The sequence below is a fragment of the Callithrix jacchus genome, chromosome 6 (genome assembly GCF_049354715.1).
Source record: "Callithrix jacchus isolate 240 chromosome 6, calJac240_pri, whole genome shotgun sequence".
In the NCBI taxonomy this organism is placed as follows: Eukaryota; Metazoa; Chordata; class Mammalia; order Primates; family Cebidae; genus Callithrix; species Callithrix jacchus.
This window is the reverse complement of record NC_133507.1, coordinates 108,765,780-108,781,246: the sequence shown is the minus strand read 5'-3', so window position 1 is coordinate 108,781,246 and position 15,467 is coordinate 108,765,780. Positions and strand designations below refer to the sequence as shown.

Genomic DNA, 15,467 nt, shown 5'->3' with positions numbered 1-15,467 from the left:
CCCGCCCCGCGCTCGCCTTTAAGAGCAGCCGGGGCGGGTCTTTGCCCCGCTCGTGCGCTCTTCCTCCCGGCTGCCGAGCCGCTGCGGTGCGCTTCGGATACTTGGCAGGGAAGGGGGAAGGAAATTCTCTCTCTCTACCCCACGGCTTTCCCTTCCCTTCCCCCCATGTGGGAAACGAGTAGAGGTATTGAAATTTATAGGAGATTTTCAAAGACCGATGCTGAAGGATGCTAATAGGAGTTGGAAGACAGACGCATTAGCAATAGGGGATTTCCCACGGAAAGCTTTGTGATGAGCTGACGAGATGCGTTCCACCACCCCACCTTCGGAGGGGAGGGGAAAACAGAGCTCGAATTACGCATTTAATTTCCCCTGCTCTTGTTCCCTAATGGGAAGAGCTGTTGGGTCTTTATAGGGTTGGGATTTCTGGTTTCGCGGTTTAACGTTGTGCGCGCTCCCCTGCTTGCAGACCCCGCAGCTACTCCCACCGCTCGTCCTCTCGCCAGTCTTCGCGTCTGCGCCTCCCTCCCGCTGTTGGCGCCTTGCTTCGGGCAAGTACTGCAAGGTGCTCAGGGGCTCTGGATTCGGAGCCCAGGTGGTTCACTGACGTCTCTGGGAGACGGAGAGAGGAGAGACACAGGGGTGTGGTAGCGGTGAGAGTCAGAGTGGAAGCCCGGGTTGGCTCATGGGAATTCAAAATCTGAGGGCTCTGCTGGTGGGATTTGAAGTGATTTTGGTTTCTCCCTTAGACGCCCGCTCATACAAATTTCGGTTCTGTTTTTGGCTTCTAGTATGTATCTGGAAACGCTCCTGCTTTATCATAAATCAACTTATTTTGTTTTTATTGGGAGCTGTCAGAAAGCTGTCAAACCTTAGCAAAACGAGCGACCATAGTGATTTCTGCTATGTATGAAGCTTGCAATGAAGTTAAGGATCATGAACTCTACCCACTTCAGAGGAATTTAATGTCTCCCTCTCTCCCTCCCCACCCTCCTCTTGCCCTCAACAGTAGCAATTATACAGCCTTATTTTACACTCTAGTCTCCTGACGATCCTGGCTGCACAACTATAGATTGGACTAGGTTTCAAGCAGGTTCTGCATGAATCCTGAGGCTAACGTTGGGTTTTTTGGTTAGAGATATACTCGCATCAACTGGATTAGTGACACCATTATTTTGTTGGCGAAGAAAGAATTCTGAGAGTCCTATCACTTATCCATAAATGATCCTCTTTTCTCTAAGATTCTAACTAAAGATAATTATGTAAGTCACTAGATTCCTGGGCAAACTGAAAGACTTCCCCAGCCGGAGATTTACTTCGGCTGCATGGTAGGGTTCAGGGGAAGACAACACCCAGAAGACGGTGAATGTCAACATACTGCACCTGAGGTGACCTAAGGAGCTTCTCCATCGGCAGCTGAAAGGGATTTGAAGAGAGGAGAGGGCTGGAGTTCAAAGTCGAGCTGCTTGGGGTTCTTTTTTGCTTCTACCTAGGGTCCTCAGGAGCTGCCACTGAACCTCCAGCCTTTGAGAATCCCGTGCTGAAAAACATCTATCTGGCTATTAATCATACTAGGAAGTCTAGAGGAATATACTGAGCCATTACAGCTTAGTATGTGGTAATTGTATGTAAGAATTTAGACATTTTTAAAAGAAATAGAATATTACAGATATAACTTAAGCTCCTTTGCCATTCTTCTCTGATCTCATTCATCTGCCATCATACCTAGAAGTAAACAGTTTATTGATCTGGTGTATATCATTCCTATGCATAATGTTTTTGAACTTTTACCATACATATTTATCTCCCTGAACAATACGTAGGAGTGCTTTTTCTTTAGCCATTTTATAAATGGTGTCATGTTCTTTCATTTTGCATCTTGCAGTTTACTTAATATGATAATTTTGAAGTGTATGTATCTGGCTACGTAAAGTCTTAGTTATTTTATTATAACTACTGTATTGTATTTCATTTTATAAGTATGCCAAAATACATCAATTCTTTGATGTATGATTGATTTTTACCCTAAAAAAAACGCAATCTTGTATGTGTCTCTTGATTTTTCTTGCTCATATACTGAAGAGTAGAATTTCCAGACCATAAGAAATGTTTGTCTCCAGCTTTACTGGGTATTTCCAGTTTTCTTAAAATGATAGTACTAATTCATAAGTCTCCTCCCCCTGTGAGCAGTGTCTGAGATTTCCCCTAGTCCCACAACCCTAACGACACTTCATGACCTTTTTCTTTAGAATAGGAATATTATAGTCAGACAACACAGGTCTTTTGTCACTGAGCTTAATGTTTTACTACATAATTTCACCTTCTACACCTCACCTCCCAAAAATGTTTAGTTTAATATAATATTTCAAAAATTATAGAACATGTTGGTGTTGTCTTCTGGCAGAATGGCTTAAAATTAATTATCTGTGCCAGTAAAATGTGCCTAGGATAGATATTAACAGGCAATTAGGATTTTTTTTTTTTGTCACGAAGTCCCCGAACTGCAGATGGTATTCAAGTTATTAGTAAATATTGGAACTCTGCATTTAGATTTCCATATGCAGATCCAGTGTACAGTATATAAATTTCACCTAAAGTCCTATTTAGAGTTGTAGCTTTTTTTTTCTCTCCCTGAAACACACCTGTTTTCAGAGCAAGTTGAACTTTAAATGGCAGACGTTTGTCTAATATTTGTTAACATTTTAGTAAGAATACTGCAGCTCTGAATGTAGTGAGGGGTAAACAGCTGTTCCTCTCAGTCAATAGTGTAAACAATGCCATCTTCTGGGGGCATTTTGCCAGCAAGTATTTATTAGCAGTAGAATATTAATCACTATAAAAACTGTTTTCAGCCAGATTGATATTTACCTATTGAAATTATTTTGTAAAGCTTTTAGTCTGATAAATCCTCTTTCCAAATGGTGAGGTTGAAGTTGAGTAAACTCCCTTTTCTCCCTATGTTGCTCCATAAAGAAAAATAACTCATCTTTGCAGAGCACTCGGCTTTGAAGAGGCTTAAAAGTTCTGCATAGATGGAACAGGTTGAATACTAACAGAAAATGGGGAAATTTGATAATTTTGAAATGTCTATATTTTCAAGATGATAAATCCGATCATCCTCTCAAGACAAACTTATATTTGAAATCTTAAAAAAAGAAATGAAATGGATAGGATGGCATTTCATTGTCTCTGATTTTCCCTTGAGCATTTCCACTTAGTTTTCCTTATGGGACAGAAGGGAAAGAGTCATTCATCAAATGGAATCTTAGCCTTGGAATATTCAACAAGTGGTTCACCATATTGATTTTATAATTCTCCTGTGAGGCATATAATAGGCATGCTTGGTCATCTCCATTTTATTGATGGGATACTAAGAGGAGACAGATATTGACATGGTAAATGTCACACAGAATTAATGGTTCCAACCCTCAGGAGAACAAAAAATGAAAATCTCACCCCTCCCCCATTCTATTTCTTTTCTTTTTAGAAAGCTTACTAGGAAAAGTCACTATGACATATAGACACCTGGGATGTATTGAAGAAAAATCCACATATAATAACTGTAGGCTACTTTATTTTGAATATCAGCACTTTGGGATTATTTTGACTTCCACATTATAGTTTGTGGTAAGAATTAAAGGATAACTTCTGTTGCCACCCAAATCTTCAAAATACAGTTTTTCAAAATATTCATGTGGCAAAAAGTTAATATTTTTTCAGTCTTTCTTTTTTCATATTTATTTTCTTTATTTTTGGTTCCTTCTTTATAACATGTGGCCAGTAATATGATGCAGAATGTAAGAAATAGAAAAATAATTCTCTGCTTCCACAGAGTCAGGTGTGATTTAGAAAACTAAGATGTAAACACATTAAAAAGTTAACAATACAAATTATTGTGTGACTATGTGTCAAACCTCTGAGATTCTAAGTGCTATGAGAGTTTTGAAGTTGATAAAGATTGCTTCCTCTGAGGAAGTTAAGTTGCCCTTGGCATAATGAATCAGTTCTTTGTCTCTTTGAGGACAAGAGTATTAGAGTCATCCTGGACAATGAAGCTTGCTATTCAGATGAGATCAAGTCAGGTGTATTTGCTTAACAGGAAAGTCAAGTCTTACTTAGCATCATGAAGGCAGAATTCTACTTTTGCCGAAGAGTGTATGTTCAGATTAAGACTCGTGAACTTTATCCATATGTGGAGAAAAATCTACTTCAGCTTCTCCCCACTACTTCCCTCCCTGTCTCTTCTAGTTCTCACTTAAGCCCTATCTTGTCACAAAACTCATCCTTGACATAAAAAATAGTTCTCTCCATCATCTGCCTTCTGCCAGTACAACAGCCTTTGCTGTTAGATGCCTTTGCCGGATGAGCATGCTTCTCAGCTGGTAAGATGCTGTGCTGTTTGCATATACTGCTCTTTCCTCTTTCTATGGACTTTTTGTTCCCACTGGCAAATGTTCAAGTCCAAACTCTGCTACAATTTTCTGTTTCCCTAGTGCAGTAATTTCTCAAGAGTAGTTTCCTGAAGAGTATTTCACTTTGAGTTTTCAGCACACATAGCAGGTTTTCAAGGAATGGTTGATGTTTGATAATGTTAGCTATAAAAAGGCCTTGTCAGCTCTTTCGGGGTTATGCCGATTCCCCAATCCACTCCTTGCACCAGAATGCAGAGGCTTCTTTAAAGGCATTTATCTTTATTTACCTTAAAATCAAGATGTCAACTATATAAAAAAATCACTGAAAATTCAGCTTAGGATTAATATACTGATAGTTTGTTTTCCTAGTCACATATTTCTCATATATTTAGATGTATTTCTCAGGAGAAATTTACCCTCTAAAGAATCTATATAATTGCATTGAAACAAATCAAGCCATGCCACATCCAGAAACACGTGTCAAAAATAATTCTTTTTTCATTTATTTCTGTCTCTCTCTAAAGAAACTCCTGCCTATAGTCACCAAAAAGTCATTTTGACATATATAACATTTCAGGAGAAACTTAATTGTTTGGCATAATTAAATGAAAATAATTCTGAGCTTAAAATAGAAAATTCTAAATATTAGTCTTGGCTTTGCAGCTTCTATTATGAGGTCGGGAGTATATAACTTGGTCTCTTTGAGATTCCATTTCCATACCTGTAAATTGTGAATTATGATAATCACTGGCTTTGGTATTTGTGCATATTGAAATAAATAATACATTTAAAAATACTTTTGTTACAGGGACACAAGTTGTAAATGCTATGTTCTAGCCTGAAGAAGACAATTTATTCATTTTATAATCACAGGATTTCTAATGCATTTTATTTGCCAATTCATCTCAGGAATAAAAATAAGTGCAAACACCTAAAAACATTACTCATTCTAGTGGAAACCTGCATGATCTATTACTCAAAATAATCACAATAATTTAATCAACCAACATTTACTTATTAAGCAACACTAATGTGTTTAGCCTTGTATACTTTGTTTTTAGTTAAATATATGTCATCAATGACCTGGTCCTATCTTACATTTTTTATATTTTCCACAATTTCTAGCTTGGAAATTGACATGTACAAACAGAAGTAATGAGTGTTTATAAGAGAGGAACAATGTAATTCTATGTTTTTCAAGTCCATCCAAATAACAGACATTTATATTCTGGTCAACAGCCAATTCCAACTTTTTCCTTAATTCCAAAACAGGCTGGTAAAGAAATCACAATTGGAGTAAGCCTACCATAGCGATTGCATGCCCCTTTGAGGGTGATTACCTAGTGCTTGTCATGTGACTCAGTTCTGACCAAAAGGACTCAAGAGGAAAAAGAGATCTTAGGGAAAAGGAGAAGAGTGAGAATAAAAGGGCCATTGTCCCTGAAGTTTCCTCCATAGCATGGACAATATCTTGTGAGGGGATGAGGTTTGTAATGACAGTAGCCAATTCAGGACCCTAAAGAGATGGCCAGGACTACAAGATGACAAAAAATAAAGATGGACATTTCCTGAATCTTTATCACAACGTTAGATTATTTCTACTCAGGAACTATAAATATCTATACACTTGAGGCTACTACTTGTTAAATTCTCTAGAAGAAAATAGAACAGTGTTCATTAAATATCAACCTGCAGTAGGCATTTTGACTTTGCTTTCTCTTTTTGAATTCATGGCAAAATTGTGAAGTCACTATCATTAGCTACATTTGGCATCTAAAGATATTTTTAAAACCCCTGAAATTTAAGTAACTTTGTCTAAAACACAGAGCTATTATTTAGAAGTGCAAGGATCTGAACCTGTGCTTTCTGATTCCAGATCTGAACTTGTGCTTCCTGATACCAGATTTTTGGTTTATCACGTCATTGCTCAGTGCCACAAATGTTCACAAATGAAATAAACCTACTAAATCTTCTCTGTGCTTGTAGTGCATGTGTGCATGTGTGTGTGTGTGTGTGTGTGTGTAATTAATGCAGTCATTTAAGCCCACACATGATTGACAATTTTGACGTCTATAAAAAATTGTTTTTAGCATTACGAAAGCCCTGTTTCTATCTCTCAGGGAATAGATTACTTCACAGCCATTGTGCTGTTACTCAGTTTGCTAAAGGCAATTAATGAAGAACAGCAGGTATCTGTTCTGCCCTTGGTGCACATCTGATTTTTGAGCAAGTCAGGCTGACATCTAAACATATGATCTGCGATAGCCACTATTATTCCAATTCTTTTACAAAATTTTCCAATGATATATTTTTCAGGAAATAAATTGTTTGGAAGAAGAAAGAGCTGATTTCAAAATATTATTTTATTACATAAACTAATGCCTAGTATTTATGTCCTTTTATCCCTTTTGCATTTAAATCAGCATACAAAGCACAGTAAAAAACATTTGTAATTTGCTTTTTTATTGGCATTTTTAATAAGGTGGAAAGAATGTTAGCCTAGAGCCAGCAGGGGGTGTGCTGACTAGTAGGAAGAAAATAACATAGAGCAGATTTGAAGCAGCAGTATGAGAAACTTTGTAGGTTGCTGAATTCTTGTTTATTTGTGGGAAAGTAGAGAGAGGATGAAGGAGAAGGCACTAAGGCACAAAAACAAACCAAAAACAGAATCACAAATCTGCTGACGATGTTCTGAAAATTGTTGTTTATATTATATTATATCTACTAAGAAATCACAGAAGACCTAGAATAATAATTGTTTATAATCCAAAATATTGAATACACATTGTTATATTATTTTTACTGTTATTTTGAAAATATGCCACCTCCCTTTTTCAATAGAAAACTTCTCAACTTTAGCCCTGTTAGAAGCATTGCAAATACTAGTTTAATTAGACTTAGGTTGTGCATATTAGTACATCATGACGCAGCACTGCAAACAAAAGGCCTTCAAGCAGCAGAGAAACTTGCTGTGTGGTAAATATACTTTTATTTTTTTCTTTTCCATGAAAGAAAATTTATTTTAAAGGATAAGTAATATATAAACATGAGCTAATACATCTTTAATTAAAAATTGTTAAAATATGGAGGTTTGCAAAAAGTCAGTTATATGATATCATCTAAGCAGAGCATATCTTGATTCAATTTGTACAAGATTTTTTGTAAATCTGGCAATGTATAACTAGATGCTAAGAGTACACAGTATCTGTGCTCAAGCTTCATGCAATTTAAGAAAGAGAATTGGCATACAAGGAAAAAAGAAAAACATTACATACTCAAGAAGTCAGCAAACCCTGTCCTACAGGACCAAATTGGCCTGCTGCTTGCGTTTGTAAGTTCATAAACTTGAATGGTTACCACATTTTTTAATAATTGAAAAGAATCAAGAAAATAATAATATCTGTGACACATGCAAATTACATAAAATTCAAATTTTACCGTTCACCATGGATTGTTTTTTTTTTACACTACCGTGCTAATTTGTTGGTGTTATTTAATCTACAGCTGCTTCTGCACCACAATTGTGAAGTTCAGAAATTACCACAGAAACTTTATGATCTAAAAAGAATAATTGAACCTGGAAAGCAGAGGTTTCAATGAGCCCAGATTGCACCACCTGCACTCCGGCCTGGGCGATAGAGTGAGACTCCGTTTCAGAAAAAAAAAAAAAAATTAAAAAAACTATATATATGTGTATATATATGTACGTACATATATATATGTATATGTGACCCTCAAAGCCTAAATTATTTAGTATATGACTCTACAGAAAAAGATTGTTGACTTCTGATAGAATCTAGCAAGTCTAGTACTAGAATAGGCTACAAGTTATAGAAGAACTGTACAATAGGGGCATTATGGTTTATTCATCCACTCTGAATTCTTTTTGTTCATTTTTATCAAGACTTTGTGATGTGTCAGATACTGTGGGGTAAGATTAACAACATTATCTCTGAAGTCTTAGAAAATACACGCTGTATATGTAGATTTAGTGATACTAATTAAAGTGGGTTGAAACCATTTCTATTCACTAAGTTGCATTTGAGACTTCAAATTATTACCCATCTCACTTCCCTTAAAATATAGAATAAATATCATGTAGTGCTTATCATTTCTCTGATATTTAAGGATTACTGATTGTTAATCAGTCTTTATTACCTTCCAAAAAAACTCTCAGTTGCATTTTTTGTGCATCCTTATATTATAGTATTAATTGTGACATACTTTCAAACTTACAGAAAAGTTGTAAAAATAGTATAAAGAACTCCTGTGGTCATTTTACTTTTAGCATTTTAAAAAACATTTTGTCCTGTTTGCTTAATATTTATCAATCTCTCACCCTCTTTCTCTCTCTCTCTCTCATGACCAAAAATCTCTACAGTTTATCTAGGTCTCCGACTCACCCAATACCTGGATCAACACAAGGAAAGCCCAGAAAGTAGACAAACAGAAGGAGAACAACTATGAAGTCTAGTGAAAACTCACGATTTAGTAAGTTTTGTCCCCATCAGACAACTAATTACAATTGCATTACTTGATAAGGAGAACAACTCCAATGTGCTAGGAATATGATCACACCTCAAAGAGGACTCAGCCTTATCCTGGGGTCAGGAAAGATTCCTAGGATAAATGACTTACGTGGTGGGGTGAGTGCAGTAGAAGGATGGTGCACTTACGTGTTTAGTCAACTTCGGGATGGAAACAGAATGACTAGAAAGAAGACAACCAGAGTTACTGTGGCCACCAAGTGGATAGGTGATTTAGCTGAGAGCCAGACTAGGTAAGTGTGAAGGGTTTGATATTTGTATTTAATGTTGAAGAAAGAAACAGGTATTGGACAGTTTGTTTGTTTTAAGGATGGGAGTGGCTAGTGGTTTACATTTTATAGTTCTTTGGCTCCAAACGTCCTCAGGTCATTTTCTAATTAGATAAATGGATTCTCACAGATGCGTTAGTAATTGCAGTGAGATAATGTGTTGCTTCTCCATTCAACGTATGTTTTTACTTTAGGTGTTTCTAACACTTTACTCAAAGAATTAACAGCTGATGGGTTTGAAATTTGCTATTCAAAGTATTGGGCACATACTTTTCACCTCACTTGATGTATATGATATAGAAGACAAATTATATAATTTATTTTGACCTGTAAAATGGGATGGCAACAAATCACAAAGTGTTGTGAAAATCAGAGGTACGGTAAATGAAATGCAATGCCGAGTGCCTGCAGCACTCATTAAATAGTTACCATAATTGATAACTAGGTGGCATCAAATATGGCACCTTAACTCCCAGCAACTCTTGGTTGGGATTATTTTATTGCCTCTCATAGCAAAGCTTTGTAAGTGTGGCAAGATCATAGTCATTGTCTCTAGTGAAGATAATTATGGGCATGGCATGGTGGCTCATGCCTGTAATCAGAACACTTTGAGAAGCAGAGGTGGGGGCATTACTTGAAGCCGGGAATTTAAGACCAGCCTGGGCAATATAGCAAGACCTTGTCTATACAAAATAATAATAATAATAATAATAATAATAATTAGCCAGGTGAAGTGGCACACATTTGTAGTCCCAGCTACTTTGGAGGCTGAAGTGGGAGGATCACTTGAACTCAGAAGCTCTAGGGTGAAGTTAGCTGTGATTGTACCACTGCCTTTCAGCCTGGAGAAAGAGGGAGATCCTGTCTCTATAAAACATAGAAAACAAACAAACAAAAAACCACATTCCCTTGGGGAAATAAGACATTTAGAATGTGGCCAGTGCACATTTTCTACATGTTTCACATGTGTCTGGCAACCTGTTTCTAGTGGACAATGATGATGTATTTTCTGAAAATTAATAGTAAGTTTCAGAAACTAAATTAGAAGATCTCACAGTAAAGACAACTTTTGTCAATACAACCAAAATAAATAGACACAATAAAGCCATTACAATTTATAACGGAAAAAATATGGAAAACTTATTTATTTAAAGAGGACTTTTTTTAAAAAAAGCAATATGTTGTAGCTCTGATTTTTGTCAAGTGATTTGAGATGGAGGAAGATCAGAATTGTAGGTGCTGAATTTAAAAGTTTGCTGCTACATTTACTAGATAAATATTTATCAAAGAAATTATATATTTATAACTTGCTGGTTCTATCCCCACTTCCGATAAATATCATTCTTTCTCTGGTATGATGTTACTTCTAGTTTAGGAAAGCATTGTTTCATGTGTATAACTCCAGGAAGCATTTGATTATGGCAGTAATGAGGATGGAGAACCTTCAGCTGGTTTCTTAGAAATCTACATGTGAGATGATTCCTCCCTAAACTAGAAGTAATATCATACCAGAGAAAGAACGATGTTCATAGGAAGTGGGGATAGAACCAGCAAGTTATAAATATATAATTTCTTTCTTGGGATTACATACCAAATGTTATTTTCATCTTTTCCTTGTTTGTCAGAACATCTAATTAATAGATTTGAAAATCCATATCCTCATTGTCTGGCAGTTTTTCATTGGGTAAAAATAAGAACAAAATTCAATATGAGTCTAGGAATTACCAGTGTGCAATTTCAGATTTATGGGATTGAATGGGATTCAATTCGATTTTGGGGAAATAGTATATATAAATAAAGTATGTATCCAATTTAATTTTAATCAAACTTTTCATATGGGGGATTTTAATGATTTTAGCTCACCATTTTTGAACCCTTTGCATAACTCTGTACTGACATTTCTATTAAACAGAAAATAAAGCAAGCCCAGATCAAATGGGTTAGAGGCAAACATGTGACTATGATAACATCACTTAATAATGTGTTATAACAAAAAGGAAATCAGAGACTTTGGTAACTTCAGTTTAATTCACAGAAGATCACATTTCTCCATGTGGACTGATTAAAGAATGAAGGTTAGTTGACTACTATTAGCGAGACTTTCAATTATGGAATGCAGGCACATCCTCTTCTTTTCACTTGGTTTATTTCTGCATACCAGTAGATCATGAGGACATGAATAAAGGCATTGCACTTATTTTCTCCTTGAACAGTTTCCACTGATGTCTCTGTTGCTCTCAGTGAATTAAAGAATCTGGAGGATTCTGTATTGGTGTGATTCTAAACATTTTGCTGTGGGGTTTAGCCTGTGGATAGAAAGAGTCAAACAAGAACAAGTTATACAGTTTCTCTGGCTAGATGATGAGCAATACATCCTTCCTGACCTTATGATGTTTCCACTTGTGGATGGTGAAACTGATACTAAGATGACTAAGCTAGAGCAACAAGATTTGATGAATCCAGAGCTGATAAATAACAGTTCACTTGGCGTGGAAGCAAAGAAGGAAATTTCAGGGGAGGCAAAGGCCCAAATTTGCGAACTTGTGTGCCATGTGCTAGGGAAAATTGGAAACTTCCAATAAACTAGAATGAATGTTGTGTGTGGGGGAAACCTATAGACTCAATGAGAAGAATAATTAGTGAATATGTCCATGTTTTCTACTATTCTAGGTGGGTCAGAAGGAAGGATTGAGTGCAGAAGACACAATGTTAATCTGAAGTGGGGCCATTTTCATATTTAGGTTTAAACAAGGCTATAGGCAACACCATTAAAGTGTAGAAATACAAACTATGATGACATTTTTAATTGTCATAATTTCTAATTATTTGCAATCATATTTTTGTTTTACTCCCTTTCAAATACACTTAAGCGTAATTTTAGCCTGGAAGAGAGAAAGAGCCAATATTTGATTAGTTCAGGGAGAGACTTACAAGCAAAGCAGTTCCAACCATGATTTTCCCAATTTCTTAAATTTCTAAAGCAACATAAGTAGAGATACTGGCAAAATATGACTGAATTTGCAAACAATCAAGTCACTTCTTTGAAGAGATGTTAAACTCCAAAGATCAACATACAGACTTTTCCACTTTGCTTATGACTAGATAAAACATTCTTTTGACCTGAAATAGCTTAGGACAAATTATTTAACAAAATAACTGATTAAACACTATTGTCATTAAAACCTCACAATAGATAATGCACTTAAAGTGTTCTAAATAGGCTGAGCATAGACATGTTAGAGGTTTATACTGAGTGTCACCATATACACAGAAAAGTCTCCTTCAAAACCTACTACAGGGCATAATGGACTATACATGCAGTTCTGAACAAATTGGCAAGATTCAAGGTTTTCTCTGGATTCTAGTATCTTTAAAAAGAGAATTTCTATTGTTTTATAAGGCATTTATTTGCATATTTATCATTCATCCCCCAGTCCCATTGTGCTCAGAACACAACAAGTTAAAGCAATCTATGGATTGGGGTGGCTTTCTCTTCTGAGTCACTCCCAGACTAGGGAAGGTTCACAGTCACTGAGTGGGGAAACAGAGAACCAGAACGCCTCTATAGCTCTGACCTAACTTAAAGATCCAGATTGGTCTGACCTTTTCTCACTTTGTGATTTAGACCTGAAAAAATGAGGCTGAAGTTGTTTCATCTTCCTGCCTTAAAAAGGTTCTAAGGAGATGAACCAAATATGGTCCTCTCTCCCCCAAACCATACACCAGCACAGGAACATGTGTTTCATTAGTACATCAATAAATTATGTTTCTTTAGTATGCTAGAAAGCTCATACCTTTAAATCTACAAAATGCATTAACTACAATCTAGAATTTCAGATATCTGTATAATAATAGTTGGATATATTTATGGGGTATGATATAATGTTTTTCAGCAAAGTCTCACATTGTACTATACAAATATATACAATTATTGTTTGAAAATTAAATTAATTCATTTAAAAAATCTGTAGTAATATCAGTCTCTTCTGTGGAGGAAATTATTACATAAATATCAAGAACTGCAAAATGTTAATACTGTGTTACCGTGTCATTTTTGTGATTATAGGGATATTTTTCAAAATATAAAGTGTATCATTAGGAAGTTTTCTTAACTATAGAATCTTGAAAGTATACAAGGGTATTCATTGCAATTTTGTTTTTAAAGGTAAAAAAAATATTGGCTAGAGACAAGTGCTCATAACTGTAATCGCAGAACTTTGGGAGGCTGAGGCAGACAAATCACTTGAGGCCAGTAGCTGGTGACCATCCTGGCCAACATGGCAAAACGCTGTCTCTACTAAGAGTACAAAAATTAGCTGGGAATGGTGGTGGGTGCCTGTAATCCAAGGTATGTGGGAGGCTGAGGCACAAGGATAGCTTGAACCAAGGAGGCAAAGGTTGCAGTGAGTCGAGATTGTGCCACTGCAGTCCAGCCTGGGTGACACAGCAAGACTCCATCTAGAGAAAGAAGAAAGAAATAGAGAGACAGAGAGAAGGAAAGAAGGAAGGAAGGAAGGAGGGGAGGAAGGGAGGGAGGTGGAGAGGGAGGAAGGAAGGAAGGAAGGAAGGAAGGAGAAGGTAGGGTAAGAAGGAAGGAGAAGGAAGGGAGAGAAGGAAGGAAAGAAAGAGAGAAGAAGAAAGAAAAAGAGAAAGAAAGAAAAAAGAAAGAGAAAGAAGGAAAGGTAAAACAGATATATAAATAGCCTCTATTCAATATCACAGATTGGCTGATAAATTTTGTGTGTATGTGCAATAAAATCTTACATAAAAATACTATCTTTTCTAATTGGGAATAAAATTTGAACTTAAAAATTGTATGACACTCTAAGGGAAACAACATACAATCTGAATTCAAAATGTAATAAAAATATGCATATTTTATGAGTACATGGAAAAATAATAAAATGGAATAAACAAATACCTAAATAAATATGTTAGTATAGAAGCATTATGGGATTATTCTTTAAATTTTTTATTAGTGCCATTATATTTATCTTTAAAAAGGTAAAAATGTAGCAATGAAGGCCATAGAACAAAAGAAAGCCACTGATGATGACTAAATGAATTACAATGTTGACATTCTCGTTACCACGAGTTGATGATATGAAATCAATTTACAAATTAGATAACCTCTTGTGAGAACTGAGAGGTAGAATGTTTCTGGTGAAGAATCTCACAATAACTATGTGTGGCCAAAAAAGACAGAATATAAGAGAGGAAAAACTAGAAAACCAATACGATTTCTGTCCTGTGCCAGGCACTCAAGTGGGTTTGGCTTTGCCTCCTCCGTGTGCACTCTAGATCTGCTAACAGTGGTAGACATTTGGTGCTTTCCTTGCTGATCAAGTCTGTTGCATATCACTTCAATTTCCTTCTTCTATAACATGAGGGAGTTAGCTCCATAATTTAAAGGACTATCTCAGCCCACAGCTGTATGGGTATTAAGATGGCCCTGGACATAATGCTAGAAGGATTTCGTGGGTTTCATCACAATAAATGCCTTTAACAGAAAAACATGGTAGCTAACTGGAGGCCATGGTTCTATCTTAGTGCTATAGAGGAAGATGAATCAGTCTGCATAGAGGATAGAGGGGTTCCTCACATACTCAGGGTCAGATGGAACTGAGGGAAAATAACCAGCCTGAAGGTTTCAGAAATGTGATCTAAAGTCTCAGCAATGCCGCTGAGTGTCCTTCGGTAATTTACTTGCCTGTTATTGACCTCAAATGCCCTATCTGTAAGAAGGTACTAATATAGCTTAGTCACCATTTTTTTGCAGGGCTTCCTGAATAAAATAACATTCCTGTAAGTCCTTTAAAAAATACCAGCAGTTAATGAAGTGCTAAATACACAACAGGTTTATTTGCTCTCAATTTCAGCTTTTGCTGTAGTGAGAATACTTCTAGTCATTCACTGTTGAAAATTTCAAATGGTATGATCATTTTAAAAAGCAATACCATAATGTATATTTGGAGTCCTGAAAACATCACTTAACTTTGACCCAGCAATACCAATTTCAAGGATCAATGCCAATGAAAATACACTAGAAACATACCCGTGTCAGTTATTTTTACACTAAAATAATTTTAAAGACAGACAAATGCTCAAAAATAGCAGCTTGATTAAGTAAATTAAGACATGATAGAATGGAATATGACAGTCAATAATATTTATAAAGATATTACATATATTCTATATTAAGAAAATCAAAATATAAAAACATAACTTGTCTATGCAGT

At 36.0% G+C, this 15,467-nt stretch overlaps 1 long non-coding RNA gene across 1 annotated transcript; it reads left to right on the top strand.

Moving 5' to 3' along the window:
- Window positions 1-48: 48 nt before the first annotated feature.
- LOC144576680 (uncharacterized) lies at window positions 49-13,688 on the top strand. The gene is made up of 3 exons (XR_013519002.1): window positions 49-551; window positions 8,794-8,903; window positions 11,264-13,688. It is a non-coding gene; the product is annotated as an uncharacterized LOC144576680 (long non-coding RNA).
- The last annotated feature ends 1,779 nt before the right edge of the window (window positions 13,689-15,467 follow it).